The 24,849-nt window shown below is 44.1% G+C and overlaps 1 pseudogene; it reads left to right on the top strand.

Moving 5' to 3' along the window:
* The first annotated feature begins 968 nt into the window (after positions 1–968).
* LOC120244758 lies at positions 969–1,567 on the top strand (annotated as a pseudogene).
* The last annotated feature ends 23,282 nt before the right edge of the window (positions 1,568–24,849 follow it).

Raw genomic sequence — 24,849 nt, 5'->3', positions numbered from 1 at the left:
CATATTGATGTCGTATGGCTTCTTCACAGGAAATGCTGAGAAGGATGCACCACTGCTGTGGGGTTCTTCTCGGTCATGTGTAATCCCACTCTCCTCAAGAGAAAATATCCAACCCAAGTTGAAGAACATTCTAGAAAATAGCTGATGAGTACTCTCCAAAAGAGTCATGGTCTTAAAGATAAGGAAGGATTGAGGAGCCGTACAGGGGGAAGGAGACTCAAGATTCATGATGTGTCCAAGTCATGTGAAAGCCTAGATTATCTCCTGAGATCGAAAAAGGACATGAGTGGAAAACTGGTGAAACCGTAATAAATTCTGTGATTTGGCTGGTGATGTTGACCAAGCTTAATATTCCGGCTTTGATCATTGTCCTAGGGATTATGTAAGACTTGAACATAAAGGAACACCGAATGATGGGGACGAGGCAAGTACTATTTTTGCAACTGTCTATAAATCTAAAATTATCTTTGTGAAAATCTAGCTGAGGACACAATACCAATCCGCAAGAAGCAATCGTGGAGCCATACGTGAGAGCGTGCAACCAAGAATTCGCGGTGGAGGGGGGTGGGGCAGGTGAGGGTCAGTGAGCGTTGAGAGGAAGGAGGCATGGCTGAGGGCCCAGGGGTCAGGACAGGTTTCCTAGAAGCGCCTTGAAAGGAGGCATCGAGATGACAGGTGGGACAAACAGGAATCAGTCTAGGAGCAGAGAGAGCAGGGACAAAGGCTGGGGGGAGGGACGCAGACGACCCGTGTGGGGTAGGTGGAGAGGCTGGCCAGGGTATGTGTGCATGATTGCTGCAGAGAAGCAGGAAAGTAATTGGGCCCCTGTGGGGAAGATGGAGCAGAAGACCTTGAAGTTCATAGGGAGGTGACAGAGTAATAAATTCTTGCTCCAGGAAGTACCACCATGAGACGGTACATATGGAAAATTGGTGACTGGGTATCCAGGTGGCTGGGATTTGGGAAAGATGAGGGCAGGTGAGTTCGGAGTTAGAAATAGGTAATGAGATCTTGTAGACAACACCGCCCCGGAGCCACCGCCCAGAGGTGGGCAACTCCACCATGTTTTTCAACATCGCCATGGCTGGTGAGCCTATGGGCGGCTTCTCCTTCGAGCTGTTAGCAGACAAAGTTCTGAAGACAGCAGAGAACTTACCTGCTTTGAGCACTGGAGGGAAAGGATTGGGTATAAAGGTCCCTGCCTTCATGGTAAGATTATTCTGGAATTTATGTGCCTGGGAGGTGACGGCACACGCCATAATGGCACTGGCGGCAAGTCCATCTATGGGGAGAAATTTGATGATGAGAATTTCATCCCGAAGCGCACGGGTCCTGACATCTTGTCCATGACAAATGCTGGACTCAAGACGAACAGTTCCAGGTTTTCGTCTGCACCTCTGAGACTGTGCGTATGGATGGCAGCTCTGTGGCCTTTGGCAAGGTGAAAGAGGGCGGGAATCTTCTGGAAGCCATGGGATGCTTTGAATTCAGGAATGGCAAGACCAGCAGGAAGATCATCATTACTGGCTGGACAAATCTACCAACTCTGACTTGTGTTTTATCTTAGCTGCCAGACCATTCCTTCTGCGGCCACCCCTTCACCCCCACCTGCTCGAAATATCCTATAATCTTTGTGCATATAGTTCGGCAGTTTCCGCGTTTTCCTGACTCCCCTCCTCATCTAGCTGGATTGCAGGGTTAAGTTTATGATAATGAAACGAAGAAATAGACAGCTGCAACAACGAAATACATCATGAGGAGCTATTCATCCCAGGCCTGGAGTGGGAGGGGTGGGGAATCAGAAGAAGAAGAGGAAGCATCGTATCTAGCAGCATGTGAAGAGGTAGACTCCTCGAACGTAGTGGAGGAGGGATATGAAGAGGGAGGAGTCAAAGATGACTCCCAGGTCAAGCTCCCAGAACAAGTGATGCTGGTGTCCGTAATTGGAATAATTCATTCAGCAGATATTTGAGTGCCTACATGGAGGAAATCTGTATTCTAGGTAAAGAAGGAGGATGAAAAAGAGTGTAAATGGCATGTTTGGCTATGAAACACAAGCAGGAAAGCGCATGGCTTGAGCTGGACTGAATGACTTCATAGATGACCAGTTCAAACCCATGTATGGTGGCGGGGGGGGGGGGCGGTGGTCTCTGTCCTCCAGTTAAAAAGACGGAAGGGGATTGCTGTCTTCCTAACAGCAGCCCAGAACAGCATCAGGATATTTTTCACGTTGACGTGTCTCTGTGCTTAATAACGATGTCAAGCCTACTGTTCAGACTATTCACCAAAAAACCCTCTCTAGTATCACCATTCTACTTAGGAAAAGCCCACACATACACTTTTGACTCTGCTGAGATAGAGATCCCTGGGTCCTAAGGGTCCCAAACACGAAAGTTCAAATACCATAAAAGCATAATGAACTTGGTAAAAGGCGAAAGATTTATTCGATCTGAAGAGAAACCAGAGTATAAGCATAACGAACTTGGTAGAAGAAGAAATGGAAAGTCAAGTTTGCGTGCTGAAGTTTCAGGCTCCTGATCTGCAGGCCTGTGTCTTCTGGACTTGTTTTATATAACGGTGCCCACGGAGCAGACCCTTAATTAACGTTCTCCTGGAGAGGCTTGGCCACGTTATTCTTCTCTTGGGCTTGTCCTTTCTCTGCGTTACTTAGGAAGGGGTTTCTGTACCTTTTCTTCCTTTGTGTTCATCAGTGACTTCACAAGTTCCCACCTGTACCTCAGAAATGACTATAAAAGATTTCCATTGCTCCCACAGTTGACATTTTCAGTTACGGTTTTTAAAAATTGAGCACTTACCCCCTTTTTGATATCCAGCGACGATTAGGTTAAATAGACATTTTACTGAGAATAGGAAACTAAAGAGGAAGTTACCCTCTTTTATGGTTAACTGTAAATGGAAATCACTTGTCTCCTGGCAAAGCGTGAAACTGTAGTGTTTCTGATTTGGGTCCAGAATGAAGCATTGCATATCACCTTTGCAGCACGTTAACTTAAGCTCCAAGTGTCTTCTGAATGGTGAGAACGCTCCATCAAATATGAATTGCCCATGGTGTATTTAAGCCATGGTTTAAATGGCCATGTATTTCATCATACGAATAGACCTCTTGCATGTAACATAGGAAGGAATTCTGTCTTTTATAGAGTGGACGTTGGCAGTGGCAGAGCACTCTGTGAAGTGACCACGAGGTCCCCTCTGTGGGCCCGTTGTGGATGTCTATATGTTCAATCTAGGAGGATAAAGAATCTTTTTATGTTCTTTGTGTGGACTTCAGTTTTGTTTCCATAGGGAACACAGTTCTAAATTGTAGTTGTAGCCAATGGTTCTATAGAAAGTTTCCACGTAAAGGTACCACTCTGTCCATTGAATGCTTCCACAGCGCCATATACACATGACAGTCTGCACCACCCCCATCCCAGAGTGCCTGGTGCCTTTGAGTAGAGTGCATTTACCACAGTGGGTGTCCAGTTTCCTTTTGGTGGCAGAAGTGGGAGTCCTGTGCTGAGCTCAGGGAACCATTTCGGACGTGTTCTCAAAAGTTACGAGGCGAAGGCAGACAGAACCTCAGCTCTGTGACCCGCAGCAGACCCCATAGGGATTGAGAAACCTACCAGGCTGCCCTTTGTCACAGAGTTCATGCACACGTATTATACTGGCTAATTCTTTTATTTTTTAGGATGCCCCCTGGGAAGCATGTGGTCATTTAACCTAGTGGACCTTTTAGAAATGCAGTGGAGAGATGAGGGTGGAGAGTGCCGGAAAATTGTGGTGGGAGGAACAAGAATAGAAAGCCAAGTTTTAGGAATGAACGAAATCTGTTTAAAGTTAGATCTTAATTTAGAGTTTGTGCCGTTCCCTGTAGCACTCAGTAATGAAATAAGGGGGAGACTTACCAGAGCAAGAGGCGGGCGTGGTTACACATTCCTTCACTTCTTCACTATCCTCTGTTCTCTCTTCTCCCCTTTTGCATTAAAAGTAAACTAAACAAGAATGAAGTGAGCAAGCTGTCTTAAGAATGTTCGGGGCGCCTGGGTGGCTTAGTCGGTTAAGCGTCCAACTTTCGCTTAGGTCATGATCTCACGGTTCGTGGGTTCGAGCCCCGCGTCGGGCTCTGTGCTGACTGCCAGCTCGGAGCCTGGAGACTGCTTCAGAGTCTGTGACTCCCTCTCTCTCTGACCCTCCCCTGCTCACTCTGTCTCTCTCTCTCTCTCCCCACCCCCAGAAATGAAAAAAAAAAAAAAAAAAGAATGTTCAAATGATGTCACATCTGTGAGTTTTGTCATAACGAGATCCTGGTTTTCTTCCCAGGAAGGGGAAAAATGACTGATAAAAGAAATCCTGCTCTTGACTCTGTGGGTGAGGCCCTGAGATGCTCAGAGCCCTGTTGGCTAAGCAGGGCACTCAGTGTAAGGTTAATGATGTAACGAGTTGACTTAACCCAGCTCCCCAAGTAGATTAAACGGAGGGAGAGGGCTTTCTCATCTTAAATGCATCGACCACAATGAAGGAAGTAGAAAAACTAGAAGCATTATAAAATATCAGTGGTGTGGGGCCATTCATTTTAGAGATAAACCATCCGACTAGATTATTCAGGGTAGGTGAACATAAAGTACCTTTTCCTGAGATGCACCAGAGCAGAGAGGACACGGAGAGCAAGAAGGTTGCATGCAGAAACCCCTGCTTGTTGCAGTTAACTTTGTGTTCACAGTAGGGGGTGGAGACATCCACATGGTGATAATCTCCGGATCCAGAGTCTTTCCATCTTACGGCTCAGTCATTCCCTAAGGTCAGTGGGAGACCGGAAGGTTCTTCTGCAGCAGTTTGGCCAGCAGTTGCGGGGGAAGAGAGAGAGAGAGAGATCTCGTTGGTTTGTTAAGGGAACGTCACTCTCTTTCATGTTTCCTTGGCCAGATTTAGTCAGATGGACATACCTAACCGCAGGGAAAGATGGGAAATGCCAAACTTAATGCTTGAGAGGTCAGGGAAGTATGTGGAACACTAACCAGCCTCTGCCACTATGGGGTACAATCTCCAGCCTGAGGTCAGCTTTACCTCCACTCCAGCCGTGCCCTGGGGCATACCTCTGTAAGTTCCTGGGTATTTGCAGGACACCACACCCCTGTCGTGGGAAAATCAGGGGCCTGCTGAGTCAGTGTGTCAAGACTCTTTTAAGGTTTTTTAAATGTTTGTTTATTTTTGAGAAAGAGAGACAGAGCACAAGTTGGGGAGAGTCAGAGAGAGAGAGAGAGAGGGAGACACAGAATCGGAAACAGGCTCCAGGCTCTGAGCTGTCAGCACAGAGCCCAATGTGGGGCCTGAACTCACAGACCATGAGATCATGACCTGAGCTGAAATTGAACGCTTAACTGACTGAGCCACGCAGGTGTCGCAGGACTCTTTATCCTTCACACCATCTTCCCCTGAGCACACATTCCCTGATGTTACGTGTGGCTCCCCATGGAAAGACAAGGAACCTTCTAAACACTGCCACTAAGTGATGGCATCCTCCCCACCTTCCTGGGCTTTGTCTATGTGGATTGGCGAGGAAACTGCTTCTACTGAAGTTCTCCCGACTACACCATCTGGGAGCTGAATCTTATTAACGTAACTAAATTCCAAAGGGATTCCTGAAATTACACCAGTGCTTCCAGATGACCCAGTATCTGCGTTCTATACCCAGGGCTGGGCTGCATCCCCATTCCACTCTCCGGAGAGTATATCTCCCACCAAACTCTGGAACAGGTGTTTACTGAACTATTGGTAAGCTTTTGATGTCACGTGACAAAAAATAAGAAGGGGAGTTTGGGGAAGCAGGTTGGGGAGTTAAATATATAAAATTAGTTCTGTGCTCTATTGCATGAGGTGGGATGAAGTATTTAGATGGGGGCAGTGGTGTAAACGTGGGAGGCAGGAGGAAGTCTGTAAAGAGAGGAAGGCAGAGGAGCCCGGGTGGCTCAGTCATTTAAATGTCCAACTTCGGCTCAGGTCATGATCTCATGGTCTGTGGGTTCGAGCCCCGTGTCAGGATCTGTGCTGACAGCTCAGAGCCTGGAGCCTGCTTGGGGTTCTGTGTTTTCTTCTCTCTCTGCCCCTCCCCTGGTCTCTCTCTCTCTCTCTCTTTCAAAAATAAACATTAAAAAATTTTAAAATAAAGAGAGGCAGGCAGATGCCAGAAAAAAACTTTGGAAGTTCCAGGTCAAGAAGAAGAATCGTCCTTCTTCTTCCTGACCTTCTTTCTCTTGATTTCTGTACCTTCTGTTCCCTGCCTACCACAGGAACAGCTTGCTTGAGAGCCGTCAGTACTAAAATGTGTCTGCATTATGGGCTTAATAGCTCTTGTTTGCCTTCCTACAAAACCCAGCACTATTTATAAACTTTGTTTCTCTGAGAAAATGAGTTTGGAGTTCCAAACACATGACTTACAAATGAACTTTCTGTACACAGCCCATTCATAAATTCAGGACAGCCTGTACTGGGCTTGTAAACCAGAGATAACATTTATCTGTGCTTTATCAGCATGGGCTCGTCAAGCTAACTTATGTTTACTCTTCTCTGCATTCGCTTTGATGATAGCCTTGCTCTTAAAATTTAATACTGTATGGTGGGAGAAAACATTTCCCTTGGAGGTGCCTCAAATATTCTTGTGAATTGCAATAGTGACTTCATTTTATCTACCAATTTATCTTTAGTAGGATTCATGGCTAAGAAAATCTTTTGCACAGGGAGTCTGTAAATTGTAGAAAAATTGAGAACCATTTAAAGGGAAGTGGGGGAAAGAAAGAATTCTTTTTCTGTACTACCCTGCTTGTCAGATATCTTGCAATATAATTACTGTGTTGGTTTGTAAAGGTTAAAGAACGCCAAGGTTTATAATTCTCTTTTGTGTGTGGGAAAAATCCGACACATCAAAGCAAAATGCCTTAACGTAGAAGTTCTGAGCATTTTATAGTTTGTCGACACGTAGACATACTTCATGGATTTTTATATTTGCTTTTACAAATACCGATGAATCAGTTATTTGCTCCATGGAGCCAATTTGCAAATTACAGACTTACTTGGTCTATTGCAGATCTGTTTGTATGTGCAATACATGCACAGAACTATTCTTGGTGGCATCATGTTGTAATGCAAAAGGTAGAAACCCTGTCTTAGAGATGCTCCTTCTTAGGGAACCCATATGCAAGTAAAAAAATTCTGCGGTTAGCAGAGCAGTGGACAGAGGATGATCACAGATGTTACTGAGGCTGTTCTGTTAGAAAGCAGAAATAGAATGCCTAGGTCAGGGCAAGCTTGTCATGGATTGTCAAGGTGATGTGCTGCCTTATGAAAAAGACTACCTTGTTCCCCCCTCACAATGCACCCCTGCAATGGAATGAAACTGTTTCAGCTGTTATTCTGATGTGCACTTAAGGCTCAGATTCTGATACTGCTGTAGTTAAAATTTAGTGACTAGCAGTCATGTTTAATGGTCTTCCCCTTCTGTTTAAAACAATACTGTGGCCCTTGCTAGGAACATACCCTTTTAGTTTCAAGTTTATGTGTTCTGTTGTATCTTTTGTTGATTTTTCTTTCCTGTCAAAACTATGAGAATAATTTTGATGTCATGATCTTTTGGCCCTCCCCAGTCTGTAATCACTTTGCCCCAAATTGTCCCTGTATGTTTCAGGTCACCTTTATGTTAAATGATTAGTCATTGACTAATACCTTTGAAAGGATTTTACAGAAATTGAACTGCAAAGCTGTAGTTTAATACAAAGAAGCCTCGTGAGTATGGAAGGAAGCCCTTTAGGAACTGCAGAGTAGTACAGAAAAGTCAGGCATTATAATTAAATACTGTCAGGTTATCACTGAGCATTGACTCTCAAAATGTATAAAAGATGTTTTATATTTCTGGGGAAATGTATATTTTCCCAGAAGTCCACTTCTTAAAATGTTTTGAGGGTAGTTAGAAGTTACTCCAATACTATAAGGGAGTACCTGGCAGAGAAGGGTGAAGGAACCAGAGTTTTAAAATGCCAACAGAAATCACTAATTAAGGGAGAACTCTTGAAGTTTCCCCTTTAAGTCCCCACCAGAAACATGATACCATCTGAACTTTTCCACCTTATCCAAACAAAAGCAGACTAGGAAGTTGCACTTCTATCTAGATGTAAAGGCTGAATGTAGAATAGAAATCATTAAGTTTAATGGATTTCTGTTTTATAACCAGCTCAAGTTTACAGCTTTCTAGATACCCGGAGAGACGCGAAACCTTTATTGTTATTCACCTTAAATCTTATATAATCTGCTCTTAATTTCCAAAGTCATGAAAAATACTTCTTCTCTCTGGAGACTTCCCGTCCCCCTCTTACCCGCCCCTCCCCCCATGCCAGTGCCCTGCAGAGAAAGGATCCTGTCATTTTCAGCACTGATAGTGCTCGGATTCATTTGTAGATTAAACATACCAAGTGCGGTTGGCCCCTCTTCATGAAAATTGGGCCCAATGGGCTACTTGACAGTCACTGAAAGTGCTTGTCTTGGTCGAAGTTTATCTTTTACAGCCATTGAGCAGAGTAACCTGTTATAAAACATGACACTGTATCATTTGTGGTGTGTCTTTAGCCCTGAACACCCAAGCTGAAACATAAGAAGAGACGTTCTTGACCTTTAAAGAGACTTCATTAACCCTATGTATTAAAATGGCTTTCATGGTAAGTCTTTGAGAAATGCTTTCGTGGTTGATTCCTGGAATGCTCAAAGAGTAAAGGCAGTTTATGGGGGTGGGGGTGGGGTGTGCAGGGGTCAAAAGCCAAGCATTACCCAGAGGCCTTTCAGAGTCATGCAGAAATAATAATTGTTGTTGTTTGTTACTGTGATGATGATGATTATTGCAGATGAACCCATTGGCCTTCTGATTTTTTAATTTCAGCATTCCCTTAAAATCACCATTGACTTGTGTGGAAAAGATGGATTTCCTGGAACCAAAAATATTATGGAGGTCACTGTGCAGGTGGTTATTGGCATGTTTATCAGATAAATCAAACATCAAATGGGCCGTGGGGAGTGGTTCTTCAGTACTTTATCCTGGCAATTTTTTCCCCTAAAGAAAATCATGTTGCCTCTTCAGCGGAGGAGTTTGGAGAAGGCATGGCATTTAGGTACCCGTTCCTGTGCCTTGGAGAAGCTGAAAAGCAAGGCTCCAGAGCACCCCCCTCAGTATTTTTCATAAGCTTTAAACTAGGTATGAAAAGGCCTGTCCACTTTAAAGCTTTTGCCTGCAAAGATCAAACAGGGATTGATTTTTAACCTCTGTGCTCCTGGGGGGAACAGAATGCAGTGGCCGGGATTGAAAGAAGCAGATAGAAAGAAAAAGCAAAGTAACCTCTCCGGCACTCACCTGACAGCATCTTCAGAGGATGAGGGTCGATACCTGCCAATAATCATAGTTAAAGAAAGGGCTGGAATTCTACCTTGCACGTGTTCTACCCATCAAGACCTCTCACCAGGAAAGACAGATATTCCTTATTCAGGAAATGGGAAGCAGGAAGCGTTAAGGACTGTCTGGTGCATCATTTTGCTATATTCACAGAGCCGTGCCTTGGTTACCACCCCCAGAGGAAACCCTACCCACATTAGCAGTCAATTACCATTTCCCCCCACCCCTTCACCCCAGCGCCTGACAGCCACTAATCTGTTTTCTCTCTATGTAGCTTCTACTGTTCTAGACATTTCATATAAATAGAATCCTATAGGATGTGAGCTTCTGTGCCTGGTTTCTTTCACTTAGATAACGTTTCCAAGCTCCATCTTCAGGGTAGCAGGTAGCAGGTCGGTGGCATGTTTCTGCAGCCAGTACTTGCTCTGACTTAATAATACCTCGCTGTACACACATACCACACCTTCCTTACCCGCTGTGAGTTAATAACCACTGGAAGTGCTTCTACTTTTCAGCGATATCTGAATGATGCGGCTGTGAACATTCCCAAACAAACTTCTGTGAGGGCATGTTTTCATGCCTCTGTTTAGCTTTTTTTTTTTTTTTCAAGTTTGTCTAAGAAAGAGAGAGAGCATGTGCATGGCGGGGGAAGTGGGAGGGGCAGAGAGAGAGGGAGAGAGAGAATCCCCAGCAGGCTCCTCACTGTCAGCACTGAGCTCGACATAGGACTCGATCCCATGAACCGTGAGGTCATAACCTGAACCGAAATCAAGAGTCGAATGCTTAACTGACTGAGCCACCCAGGTGCGCCCCGTCTGTGTTGCTTAAAAGACAGTAAATGACTTCTTCTTTCCCTTTCATACATTCGTTTGCTTCACTGTGGTCTCTTCTTATCTATCTCACTCTCCTCAAAATAGTTTTCCTGAAGAAGGTGGTTGTAGAACAGCAAGAACCTAATTAATTTGTTTACTAGTCACCAACGAGCAGACTGTCTTCTACGCACTCCACATGTGTTACGGCATTTCTCAGATGGCCCTCGCTTTCCAGGCGCCATGGAGGGAGTTTAGACCAGCTCCGGGCTCCCCAAAAGCCTGAAGGTATTCAGCCGAGATGTGGGAGGAGCTGGGATTTGGACCCACATTTATTTCTCTCTTGATCACAGAGCTCTCTGCTGCCTTCCTCATCATAAGATTAACCCACCTATTCAGGCACCTGTTCACCTCTCAGAGAATTCTCTTTCTTTTCATGAGCCTCCCTCTGACTTGTCATGAAAAGTAAGAAACGTGGTTTAGGACCCTTTATCATATGCCCGTGACCTGAAGTAGACATCTGTGGTCCCCCCCGCCCCCAACAGAATGACCATTTCCTTCTCTGTTTGAGTGAGGTGCTCAGTTCCAGCCTGGCTCTTTTTTTATTATTAAATTTTTTAATGTTTCTTTATTTTTGAGAGAGAGAGGCAGACAGGATCCAAAGTGGGCTCTGTGCTGTCAGCACAGAGCGGGGCTCGAACTCACAAACCATGAGATCATGACCTGAGCTGAAGTCGGACGCTTAACCGACTGAGCCACCCAGGCGCCCCCACTCTCTGTCTCCTCACCTTGACCTCACCTCCTTCATGCCAGACCCACACATACTGCCGCACCCACGACCTGTTTATCAACTCGAGCCAACCTGCTTTGCACCTGTCGAAATCTGAAAATCTCAAACAATGGGACTCCCTTCTCTGGGCACAGCCTCGGGCCTCCCACGTCTCCTCCCCTCCCTTGCCCCCCCCTTCCTAGTCTCTTCAAAACGTATCATCACTCCTGATTTCTGCACAGGAATATTTATTCCTCTTGTTTTTTGAAAATCTTGACAAGTTGACTTCATTTAACACCCAGTGCTCATCCCGACCAGTGCCCTCCTCCATGCCCATCCCCCACCTTCCCCTCCACCCCCCCATCTGCCCTCAGTTTGTTCTCAGCATTCAAGAGTCTCTCATGGTTTGCCTCTCTCCCTCTCCCCCACTATTTCCCTCCTCCTTCTCCCCCACGGTCCTCCGTTAAGTTCCTTCTAATCCACCTATACGTGCAAACATATGGTATCTGTCCTTCTCTGCCTGACTTATTTCGCTCAGGATAACACCCTAAGGTTCCATCCATGTTGCTACACATGGCCAGATGTCATTCTTTCATCGCCACATAGTATTCCATTCTATAGATAAACCACATCTTCTTGATCCATTCGTCAGTTGGTGGACACTTAGGAAGCCAACTTGACAATAAACTATTTAAAAAAAATAAATAAAAAGAATTCTCACACGCAAAAAAGAAAGAGCATGATTTTATTTAAGTATAAACCCTCTACTCAAAATGATTTTTTGATCTATTCTGTTTAACTGGATCATATTCATTTACAAATTTTTATTAATTTGATATCTTTACCTTAAATTTTGATGTTCCAGTAAACATTACTGCAAAAGAAAAAGGGATACCTGTCATGCATGCATACATAATAAAATTTTTGCTCTCAGAAAAAAAAAAAAAGAAAAAAGGAAATCTTGAGACATAAACCCTTCACCTGTCTCTTTTCTTTAGTTCTGTGCCAGTCCCGTGGCTCGAATGTACCAATGGGTCTGACTTCCGGTATCAGATATGCCGCATAGCAGATATCCAAGGCATCAGGGACTCAGAGGAGTCCTTTTGGAGGCTAGCCAACATTTTTTAGAATTCTTTCGATTTTATGCTTTCAGAAGCGTCTCTAAGTCATATACAAGCTACATTAATTGCTCACTCCTGTTCCCTCCATCGTGAACGTAGGAGAAGAGAACATGAAAGTGTCATTTTTCTCATCTATAGGAGAGGAGGTTGAGATTTTGGACCAAACTAAAGTTGGGGATTATCTGTGAATTTCAGTCACCTCTGTGCTCATGGCTGTCATCGCTAAGAAGGTCATAAAGGGGAAGAAATAAGCCTTCCTGTTCTCTTGTGATGATAGATGTGTGTCTTCAAGGGAACTCGAAAGTTCCACTTGACAGAAGAGGTTACAAACAAATGGATTTGCTACGGGCTCCGTGAGAGAGGTAAAATGAGGAGCTTTGGTGGAGTCCGAAACCCTTCACTTTGGCTGGCCTGTCACCACTGAGCAGTCTGTTCTGCCTGAGCTCGCCGGGCTCCTTCAGAGGGGAGTCAGAGAGGGGACAGGTGGGGACAGATGGGTCTCCATCCTCTCTCTTTATTCTCCTCTCCCCACCCCCTTAGAACAAGCACATTAAGGGAATGTCTGGTGAATACACTACAGTGTTTATCAGGACATTTTTACAGCTGTTTTGTTCTGTATTTAACCAATGGCCAATAAGAGACTTAATAATTCAAGTAAGTAGAAACAGACAAAATTAGTCTATCTGTATCCTGAGGATGAATCTAAACAAACCTACCTAGTTGGGACACATCCAGCTGTTGGAGCAGCCCCATCTGAATGAATTATGAAGATTGAATTATGCACCTAATCTTGAAGGGTAGTCCTGCCTACTCTGGAGGGAGGGGGCCACCTTGGGGGGAAGGTGGTCTATGAAAGCCCCGCATATAGGAAGCTTCATGAATGCATCTGTTTTGCAAAAGTTGAATCAGTCTCCTGGATGGTCACTTGTGAGGATTTTTCTATAATTATTAAAATTCTTCTTAAATACACCTATATTAAAAATAACCCCCAAATCTCTTGAAAACTAAATGCCACATTTTGTTTGTTTTGTATTTCAGTGTCCTTGCCATACTTGTTTTCTTTCTTTTAACTACAAGAATTAACTAATTCGTCTTAAATCACTAAACGTGTAGAAGGTGCACAGGAGATGTCCACAGAAAAATGAGTCTCTTATTTCTGTCCCCAAGGCATCCGAAGTCACTCCTGGAGACAAGCTCCGTTAAGGTTTTTCTTTCTTACCATTACCATTATCTTGAAATACCATTCAGGTATTTTATAACTATGTATGCAAAACTGGGTTTGTTTATTTGTTTTAAACAATGTTTACACCATACAAACTATTCTGGTCTTTGCCTTTTCTTTAACCCCACTGTGTATCCTGGAATATCTTTTTGTCAGAACATAGAGAGTAACCTTATTCTTTATAGTGTCTAAAAGACTATTCCATTGTATGGTCCTGCATTGATGGACTTCTACGTGTTTCCAATTATCTGCTACTATGAACAAAGCTTTGGTGAATTACTTTCTATAAATAGCATTTGATATGTCAGCAAGGATCTCTGGAGGAGAAATTACTCAAGTGGAATCAAAAGGAATGTGCAGCTTTAATTTTGGTAAACCTTGCCAAATTGCCCTCCAATTTGGCATCTGTATCAGTGCATGCTCTCCCTGGAGCTGCGTGAGTGTGCCTTTTCTCCACAGACTGTGATTAAGCTTCATGATCTTTGCCAATCCGAGAGGTGAAAAAATACTATCTTTTAGTAGCTTTTAATGTGACTTTGCTCATGATAGTGATGATTGAATATGTTTTCACATGTTTAAGTGCCATCCGCATTTGCTTCTCTGAGAAACGTGCATTCACGTTCACTGCCCGTGTTTTACTGGGTTTTCAGTCTTTCTAGCGAGTCGATTTTTAGCAGCACTGAGGAGCGCAAGAAAATGAGTCCTTTTGCCTTGTACTTTTTTATTCATCTGTTTCTTTTTTGACCTATGTTTTTCATGTGGGGTTTGTTTTTAAAATTATGTGGCCTTACCAGATTTTTTTTTTTTTTTTTTTTTTTTGCCTTTTAACTTTTTGATATACTTAGGTCTTCTCCGGTATATTTAAAAAATCGTCTCCTAGCTTTTGCTTAGTATTTTCTAAATCATACCTTTACTGAGGTATAATCGCATACCATACAATGTACTCTTTTAATTTTTTTTAATGTTTTATTTATTTCTGAGAGAGAGAGAGAGACAGCGTGAGCAGGGGAGGGTCAGAGAGAGAGGGAGACACAGAATCTAAAGCAGGCTCCAGGCTCTGAGCTGTCAGCACAGAGTCCGACGCAGGGCTCGAACCCACAAACCGAGAGATCATGACCTGAGCCCAAGTCGGACGCTTAACCGACTGAGCCACCCAGGCGCCCCACAATGTACTCTCTTAATGTGTACTGTTTAGTGGTTTTAGCGCATTTACAGAGTTATGTAATCATCACCACAATCTAATTTCAAAACGTTTTCATCATTCCCCAAAGAAACCCCATCCCCATCGGCATACCCCATTCCCTCCCTCCCCAGCCCTCAGTAACCACTAATGTGCCTTTTTGGAACACTTCATATAAGCAGAGTCATATAACACATAGTCTTCTATGATTGGCTTGTACTTAGCATCGTGTTTTCATGGTGATTTCTAGTATTTTTCTTTTTTCAGGTTTTGCATGTAAATCTTTGGTCACTGGAATTTCTTTTCGTGTAGGATGTGAACTAGAGATCTCACCTGACTTTCTCCAGGTGGCCCATCTAGCTACTAGAAGTCCCTTCTCCCATGAAAATGCAGTATCACCTTTATCATGTGTGAATTCTTTAGGTATCTGAGCTCATTCATCTTCTGTGGGTCTGACTCTACTCACGTGCCAGTGCATACTCATTTAATTTCTGGGGCTTTATAATATTTGTTATTGGGTACGGTAGTCTTTCCTTATTTCTTTTTGCGTCATTTCTATGGATCTTTCCTGTTTATTTTTCCATGTGATCTCCAGAATTAGCTTCCTCGTGGTGCTTTTTTGACATTGTGTCAAGTTTGTAGATTAATTTGGGAAGAATTACTCTTTCTGGATACTGACCTCCTGTTTGAGGATAAGGGAGTGCTTTCCAGATGAACCTGTCTTCTCTGTTCCTCAGTAGTATTTGATTTTTTTTTCATAGATCTTGCATATTTCTCATCCAGTTTATCTTCTAGGTACTTTATATTTTTGCTGCCATGAAAAATGGGGATATCTTTCTATGGGCTGTCATTGAGGAAGGCTGTTGATTTTTGCATATGACTTTTGTTAATTACCTTATGGAATCCTCTAATTGTCTACCATTGCTGTTCAACTCACTTCGCTCAGATTTGCAACCACAGCATATGCAAATAATGATTTTACTGCCTCTTTTTTTTTTCCCGATTTTATGCCCCTTTTTTCCTTTCTCCTTTATAACTAAATTGGCTAATTCTGCCAGAACAGCGTTAAATCACAGCGATGATGGTGGACAGCCTGGCGGTGTTTCTGATGTGAATGGAATGTTTCCGATGCTTCCTCATTAACAGTGCGGCTGCCTTTGCATGTTTTCTGTCCATTTGGTGTGTGCAGGTCTTTACAATGAGCAGAAAGCAGTTTGGAAGTGCCGGGTCTGGCCAAATCATTTGCAGAGGTGAAGGTTGCTCAGCCGGCTCTCTGCAGGGATGAAATGGTAGGCTGATTTTCCTCACCAGCTCTAAGGAGTTTGAGTGGGAAGTCCATGCTGTAAAGGAAGAAGGTAGCAATTATACTCTAATCTCGTGCTATTTTTCTTTTGCCAATCAAGTGAAAAGACTAAGAAGCTATACGAATATGTAGCACCATATTTACCATTCCATGAGGATTGAATAAGGGTTTTTGCTAAAGGAGAAATGGAGGAGTAGAGGGAAAAAGGAATAGAAAAGAAAAAGAGGAAAAAATGTCATTTTCTTCACTGTCCCCCCCCCACCCCCCGACCCCCAGATAAGCCATGTGATACACCCAAGTATTTCTGGGGTCAAAACACTAATTGTCAGCACATATGATAAAGGGCTTCAGAAAAGGCTTAGCAGAAATAGTGGAATCTTTTACCATTTGCGAGCAGAACTGATTAGGAAGGAGTTCCAGATATTGAGAAATCACTGAAGGGAAAAGGAATTCCTGTTGAAACGTGTTTACATGTTGATTCTTTTTGATGTTGCCATTAAGAAAGCATTTTGATCTCTTGCGAAGAAACCGGAGAGGTATTTTATGTGCTGACCCTGAACCTGACATTAGTAATAAGTACCAGGACGGACTGTCCCTTGCATTAGCAGAACTAGAAAACAAACAGAAGACAGTGACCGTTGGGGCTTTGATGCTTGTTGGAAACATTTAATATAGAGTTGGTGAGGTATGGTTAAAAACAAAGGGAGTTTAGACCGGTGCTACAAATTAGAGAAACGGATGGGTAGCTTGGGGGACTCACTATATCATTGTCTATAGCATATGCAGGAAAGGAAAGTCGTGGGGAGTGAACAGATCACACAGGTATGCCCAGCCAGAGGACACGCCCACCCCTGGCCAGCATGTGCTGCTGTCACACCAGAGCCCCGGATGTGACTTTGGCATGGCAGGAAACCCCGGCTCTGGGCACGCATCTCAAGCATGTTTCTCGCCTTCTTATCGGGTGGTGTGCCGAGGAGGAAAAGAGCAAGGGCTTAGAGCAGAAGCATCTGCCATTTCCTGGCTGTGTGAACTTGACCAAGTTTCTAAAGCTTTCCGAGTGAGTTTAGCAGCCCATCTGAAGTCATGCCTACGATTCAGGATTTGTGTGGATTTCTTAGAGATGTACGCATCTAGTACAGCATGGGGCCTTGTGGAGAGCAGTTACTCAATAAGTGTTTATAGATGGGCCAGAGGAAGCAAGAGCAGAGGGAAAGAAGAAAGAATTCCATGTGTCAAGTGCCATGACCCTGATACACAGAGAGTACTGGGGAAACTCATAAAGAGAATCACATCCAGGATTGGAATGGAGAGTGTTTATAGGAGAGATTTCTCAGAGAGATGAGTTATGAAGAGTGAGCAGGCAATGTGGTCTAGGGAATGTAGAGAAGGCCAGCATGTTCAAGGGCGTAGGCTTGATGGAGTCCAGGAGTCTGAAACCCAGGGAAGGCTTAGTAAGAGACTATGGCCGAGGCAGTGAGAAGTGGTGAGCAGGGAGACGGAGCGGGGGCAGACCTCAGGTTGAATAGGGTCTTGTTCGTCATGTTTGGAGTGTGGTTACAATGGTGGTGGCTGGAAACATGAGGTACGACCTGGCCTCCATGTCTATCGGGTGGGTTTAGAAACTGGTGGGAGGGAAGGGGCTCTGAACCATGGCAATGATTTCTCCCATATTCCCCACAAATCGTGGCTCTGTGCTGAGCACATAGTAGGTTTCCAGTAAAGACTTCTGGATGGACTTGAACAAAAGTTCTCCTTTTGCCTGGGATCATCTTTTTCCATGATTCACTTACTTTACAGTTTATAGAATATTCTCATGTGGATTTGATCTTTCCCCCCAGATTATTTTTCACCCTCAGTTAAATTATCTTAAACCGTGCATGTTGTGGCATAAACATACCCTAATCTACTTAGAGCATGTCATGCAAGCATCAGTGTCATAGAAGAGATCTTATGTAAAGTGCACTAGCCTAGAACTGCATGGAAATTACCACTCCCTGGGTTGCCCTCTCCCACCAAAAAATGGTGTGTGTGCAGAGAGATAATTGTTCCCAGCCCTAACTGCTGTAGGCTTTGCTCACATTCTGTTTCAAAGTTTTCCCTTTTTAAAGATTCTTTCAAGCCTCCTGGCTCTCTCAAAGGAGAAAGCTATAAAAGCTGTTAGCTCCTGATTGACTTTGAGCAGAGCAAGTTCACTGTCTCATTCAGGGGAGATGATACTTTCCTAGTTAGGATGGCCACAGGCAGTAACCATGGCCATGGGCCAAAAAGGACCACAGTCAGTGCCAAATGGAATAAGAGATGGTAGTAGTGACCATGGACTGGAGAAACAAATAGAACATTGGATTTTATATTCAACTAGTCAACCAATATTTTTTGAGATGCTACCGTGTGCCAAGTAGGGTGCCAAGGATTAAAGATGCTAACTCAGGACAAGAGGAAACTAGTCCCTGCTCTATGAGGCTATATTATGGTTTTTGTAGTAGATGAACAAGTAACTAGTCAAAGACAACACCTTGTGACGGATAGCATGAGAGAATGTAGTGGAAGCATCTAGGAGGGGCACCTACTCTCACTTGGGAGGCCATGGTGAAGGCCATGATGAAGAGCCAGAAAGTTTCCTAAATAGGAAGAGGAATTAGATATACCTTGGATAGTTTTGGGGTGATGGTTTTTATCTCTAAAAAATGGATATAGTATGCATTTTGCTTTGGATTTATTATGAACTTGTAATAAGTCCATCAAAGTAGCTTTTGATTCATGCAGTATCTGGAATGTATGCTTGGCTGCCATGATGTGAGTCGATAGGGCCAGCGTTCTTCTCAGACCCAAACTGTAGTGTTTTTTTCTTTTATTTTACTGTGAGTCTTGACACTGTCAATTGACCAAGAAGCACAAATCCCAGAGGCCAATAGCCTGAAAGAGTAGCATCTGAATGATACCTCCAAAGAAATCTATGGGTATTGGTATAGGCAAAGTTGCCACAGAGAACCTTCCAGAAGTTGAAGCCATTTTGCACTGTGTGGTTTTAACCACTTAGTATTGTATCATCTGGGACATACCGGGCAGCCTCACCCTTTGACAGAGGAGCCCAGGTCAGGCTGCCCCCAGTAAGAATTCATTATATGATCAGGATGGTGTCCTGACCGTGAGGGATGGCGGACAGATGTCTGAACCCAGAGGGTATTTGAACAGCATCTGTTTGGACCAGGATGAGACAGAAAGGTGAGACCACCCCATGAGACAGCACTCTGATCAGGTCCTGGATAGTGGACAGGGATGGTTTCTGTCACAGCTGAGATAAACTTGAACGTAGGCCGATGGAGGTAGGCTTGTGGAGAGTATGAGTGTCTTTCTAAATTCAGCCTGTAGAGTGTCAGGCCACCTACACTTTGAATTTTTGTGTTTGGAAGCAATGTCCAGAAAAGAGCAGAGGAATTCCTCTACCTTATAAATGATGCTTTCTTCAAAACCTGCTGTATGAATTAATGTGTTTCCTCTCTGGGAAAGCAAAGGTTTTCACACTATTGGGTTTTTTTTGTTTGTTTGTTTTTGTTTTTCTTTTGAAGTAGCAGAGTGACAGTTTAACAGGAAAACACATTTATTCCTACTAAAGGGTATCTTGGAGACTTTTTATGTGTCTTTAGGAGGAAACTCCCTGCCACACAGCCTCCTGAGAATTCTGCCTGCTCTTTAGAAATACAGTGAGTTGGTTAGAGATGAGTGCAAGTTGTTTTGGGTTCAGGGGCATGAGATGCTTAAAATGTTTATCAGTTCAAGAGTCTTATTCTGTTTCTAGAGCCAGCCTCTGCAGGTGCAAGGTAGCAGCTTTGATGGGCAAGAAAGCCATTGTGTCTTCTCATGGGGCACATGTGTCCTTGGATGGTGCTTAGTGATGCCGCCCAAGCCCTTCCGCCATCTATGCGTATGCGTGCCTTCTTACACCCGCTCAGATGTATTCTGTAGCTAAGAGCCCAGGCACAAGTTAGAGAGAAATGACTAACACAGATTTTTGTTTTCCAATTAAAGACATTGCTCTTTTTGCTCTGCCTCTGAATATGATTTCTCTGTTACTCGTTTATTTTCAGTCTCCTCAAGGGAAATGTCAATTTTTCAGACCCGCCACGTTGGGTAGAATCGCAGAACATTAGATCTGGAAAAGACCATGGAGATCTAACATGCCCAGTAGGAAGTACAAGCAGGATAACCATGTCAAGGTGCCCAGCGGGCATTCTGGAAAACGTATCTGGATCTTGGAAGAGAGTTCAGGGCCGGACCTATGGGTTTGAGAGTCCCTCCCTCAGAGGCAGCAGCAGCAGATGCATCTGATGAGGTCATTCCCCTCCAAACCCTTTGGGTCAAACCCTTTGGAAGCACCTTCACGTTTTACAGAATCATTGCAATTACTCAGAAAGGCCTTTGAGACCCTCCCTAGGTGGCCTCCTCATTCCCTTCCCCCCTCATCCCTCATGGCCGCCTCCCCACACACGCACCTCCAATCACAGTGGTCTGGTGAACACATTGGGGTCACATGTTTGTCACCTGGGTCACATGTTTGTCACCTGTCTTTTCTAAAGCCGTTAGTTAGCTCACATTCCACTTCCTTCTGGAAGCCTTCTCTCATGAAGTCGGGTTGTGGTCTGCCATGATCTGGAGAGTATATTCTCCATCATCAGTCACAGATCTTGTGAGACTTGCTCAGAATAGCCTTTTACCAATTTTGAGGGACGTCCGAGGTGATCTGCACTGGCCCCTGTCACAGTGCAGGCGGGACATCCATTCTGATGCCCATGATACACACATGTGCTGCTTCTTCCTGTACTAAAGCATATGGACATTTATCCAGTTTTTTCTTTGTATCCTTCAGTTTACATTATTTTCTTTCCAGTTTTACATATCTTTGAGGCTGCTGATACTGTAAAGTCATACTCATTTTTGAATTCGTATGCAGAAATTCTTTTTTTTTAAATTTTTAAATGTTTATTTATTTTTGAGACAGAGACAGAGCGTGAGTGGGGAGGGGCAGAGAGAGAGGGAGACAAAGAATCGGAAGCAGGCTTCAGGCTCCGAGCTGTCAGCACAGAGCCCGACGTGGGGCTCGAACTCACGAACTATGAGATCATGACCTGAGCCGAAGTAGGACGCTTAACCGATTGAACCACCTGGGTACTCCAGTGTGCAGAAATTCTTATTCAGCTCCACTGTCAATTCATTGGTTTGTTTGGACAAATTAGGTAACCTCTGCCTTCATTTATCATCTGTAAAATGGGCCTAAGAATAATGCATCTGGTTTTTACAAGGATAAATAAAACCTAAAATTAAAAAACATTTTGAAAAATGTCTTAAAATGTGGAATAGAAACATATAAACATACTGCTTATAGTCAAGAAACAACTTTCAATCCTTCTTGATAATAGATAATAGACTGTCATATTATGTATTATGTAAAAATACAGGACTTGATGTCAGAAGAGATGAGTCCATATTTTGGCTCTGCGATTTACTAGCTGGGCACGCGTGCCTGAATCACCTAACCCTTTTAAGCTTCAGTTTCCTCCTTTATAAACTGGGAATCATGATGTGGCTGCTGCCCTTCAGAGTTGTTGAATACTTGTATTCTGCAACTATTGTACTTGAAAAACACTTTGTAAGCTGCAAAAGAGCATACTTAACAATGACCATCATACTTTCTCTTGTGGCCCAGTCATTATGCTATAGAAATAGGTCAAAAATATATTCTGATTCCCTTTTCTAACATACCTCTCAGCTTGCCCCAAATGTAAACGGGATAGAAGCAGGAGTGACATAGGAGAGCTGAATATGTAGAAGAAGATGCAACATTGGGCGGAGACCGTGAATGACTTCTGTCCAACCCTGAGGTTGAAAGGGAACAAATGGACAGACAGACAGCATGGGAGCCCTGTGGCTGAAGCTGAGAACAAGTGCAGGTGGGAAGGCCCTGGAAATGCGCCTCTATAACAGGATAAAGCCAAGGGACGGTTTGCTGGGGTGTGCCCCTAGGCATGGAGTGTCTGTTCTTGAGTGTTGCGCCTGAGCGCGGTGGACAGCATAAAACCCTGGTGCCATGCCGTGTAGGACAAATGGGATCTCACGGGAGCTGGTGTGGCTTCCCCTACTTCCCTCTCTTAAGTTAGGCGGGGGTAAGGTGGTGTTATGTGTTGAATTGCGTCCCTCCAAAGGATGTTGGAGTCCTAACCTCCGGTGTCTATAAAGGTGGCCTTATTTGGAAATAGGCTCTTTGCAGATGATCCAGTTAAGATCAGGTCATTAAGGGGCGCCTGGGTGGCTTAGTCGGTTAGGCGTCCGACTTTCGCTTAGGTCATGATCTCGCGGTTTGTGCGTTCGAGCCCCGCGTCGGGCTCTGTGATGACTGCCAGCTCGGAGCCTGGAGCCTGTTTCAGTCTGTGACTCCCTCTCTCTCTGACCCTCCCCTGCTCACACTGTCTCTCTCTCTCTCTCCCTCCTAGAAATAAATAAAAATATTTAAAAAAAAAAAAAAAAAAGATCAGGTCATTAAGATGGGCCCTCGCCCAACATGACTGGTGACCTTATAAAAAGAGGAAATTTGATAGGGTGCCTGGGTGGCTTAGTCAGTTAAGCGGCCAACTTTGGCTCAGGTGATGATCTCACGGTTCATGAGATCGAGCCCACGGTCAGGCTCTGACAGCTCAGAGCCTGGAGCCTGCTTTGGATTCTGTGTCTCCCTCTCTCTCTGCCCCTCCCCTGCTCACACTCTGTCTCTCTCTCTCTCTCTCTCTCTCTCTCTCTCTCTCTCTCAAAAACAAACATTTGGGGCACCTGGGTGGCTTAGTCGGTTAAGCATCCAACTTCAGCTCAGGTCACAATCTCACAGTTTGTGAGTTCGAACCTGACATCGGGCTCAGTGCTGACGGCTCAGAGCCTGGAGCCTGCTTCGGATTTGGTGTCTCCCTCTCTTTCTGCCCCTTCCCTACTCAGGCTCTGTCTCTCTCTCAAAAATAAATAAACATTAAAAAAATAAATAAACACTGAAAAAATTAAAGAAAAAGAGGAGATGTGGGCATCAAGCTAGAGATGCCGGAGAATGCCACATGGAGGCTGGAGTTATGCTGTGACAAGCCAAGGAATGCCAGAGATGGCCTGCCAACCCCCAGAAGCCAGGCAGAGAGGCCGGGAACAGGTCCTTCTGTCTTGGCCTCTCAAGAAACCCACCATGCTGACATCTTGACGGACTCCCGGCCTCCAGAACTGTGAGAAACAAATGGGTGTTGTTTCAGTCCTCGGTGTGTGGTGCTTTGTCATGTCAGCTCCAGAAGCCCAAGGGGGGGCCGTTTTCCCCAAACCCAGATGCTTCTCTGTGACACTGGGCCCATCATTTGACTTCTATGGTGAGGTTATACATGGAGTGAAATTGTCACCAGCGTATAGTAAATGTGACAAGAGTTTCTGAGGTTTGGCGTTTGAAAGCAAGTACATTTAAAGCCTCATCTCAAGGTTTGGGGCTGACTTCGAATAGGGTGTCTTCACCGTGATAATCACCTTCCCCCATAACCGGTTGCCACGTTTTCCTGTCACTTACGTAAAGCCCCGAATTCGCTTATTATTTTTCCAGTCTTGGACACTTCCTTGAGAATATTTGCTGTTCTCTTTAAGTGCCCTTCAGTTAGGGGTTTGGCAAGTCCGGGACGAAGAGAGGGAATGTTTCTTTTTTTCCTTTTCACTTTCCTCGGGCTTGCCTGTTCCTTCTCTGTGAAAGATGCTAGGATCCCCCCCAGGGAGAGGGCCTGTGCTCTTTCCTCTTTGGGAAATGTTGATTTATATTCTACGAAACATTTGTTTTTCATAGAAACTCTCATTTCAACATGTTGAAATAGTTGGTTCTAATTTATATGTGAAGAATAAATAAACTTGTCATGGAAATGCTCTCAGGGCACAGTTACATAATAATTATGCGTGCCCTCCCCCAGCATCTTAACATAGGGGACGTCACCTCATGGAGTCATTTCCTGAGCTCGGTGGCTTCTAACAACTCACCCCAAAAGCTATGAAAACACATTAACAGTAACTGTGGCAAGTTGCAAGTAACTGTTATGAGCGTGTCAGAAGTAATTGTATCTCTTAGTGGCAATTTCATATCTCTACTTAATCGCTGGGACAATTAAGGCTCGGAAAAGTGGCAAATTAAAAACAAAAACTAGATTAAGATATAGGATTCTGTGATTTCTAACCAGGGCGAGGCTTGCTTCTTGTACTTCTGTTATTAAGGTCCCGGGGGGAGGGGTGTGAAAGCAAGAGAGACCAGAGCTGTATGGAGGACATTTGGCCCCAGGTAAGGGGACCTCGTTCCAGCCCAGCGGTGGAGGAGGGGGGTGGCGTTTGATGTCTCAGGACCTTGAGAATGTGAGGGGCCTTCCCACAGTTCTGTGCTTCACGGGGAAATATTTAGGGAGTGGGTGGTATTTCTGGGATCTGCTTGAAGACATAGATGGGCCGCGAGTTGATCGCTGTTAGTGCTGGGTAGTGGGTATCTGGTGTTCCCTTGTTCTTTGGGACTTTGAAATTTTCCACGAAACCGTTGAGAGGAAATGTTATGCTTCTAGAATGTATACCTTTGATTCTTGCCATCCACTCTTCTCCTGTTGCTAGAGATGCTATTGAGGAGCTCACTTATCTCTCCCAGACAACAGACTCATTCCTCCGAAAGAAAGCATGTCCTTCTCGCCGTGTGATCCTAACATACGTGCTATTAGAGACTTTCAGACTCCTTCCCGTTTTTTGTTTTTTGTTTTTTTAATGTAACAGATAATATGGCGGCTGTGTGCTTTCATGATGATACATTTAAAAGCTGCTCTCTGTTCCTCACCAGTCTGGATTGTGGGGAAAAAAAAAAACAAAACACCAAAAAACAAAAAACGAAAAACAAGAGCACAAAAGATTAGAGTACTTTAAAATAAAATTTCAGCTAATTATACATACAACTGCATTCACTAAATGTGAATATTTTCAGAGCTTCCT

This window comes from Hyaena hyaena, unplaced genomic scaffold (assembly GCF_003009895.1).
Source record: "Hyaena hyaena isolate Hyena2069 unplaced genomic scaffold, ASM300989v1 scaffold_389, whole genome shotgun sequence".
Taxonomy (NCBI): Eukaryota; Metazoa; Chordata; class Mammalia; order Carnivora; family Hyaenidae; genus Hyaena; species Hyaena hyaena.
The sequence above is the reverse complement of the archived record's forward strand: the minus strand, read 5'-3'. Positions and strand labels throughout refer to the sequence as shown.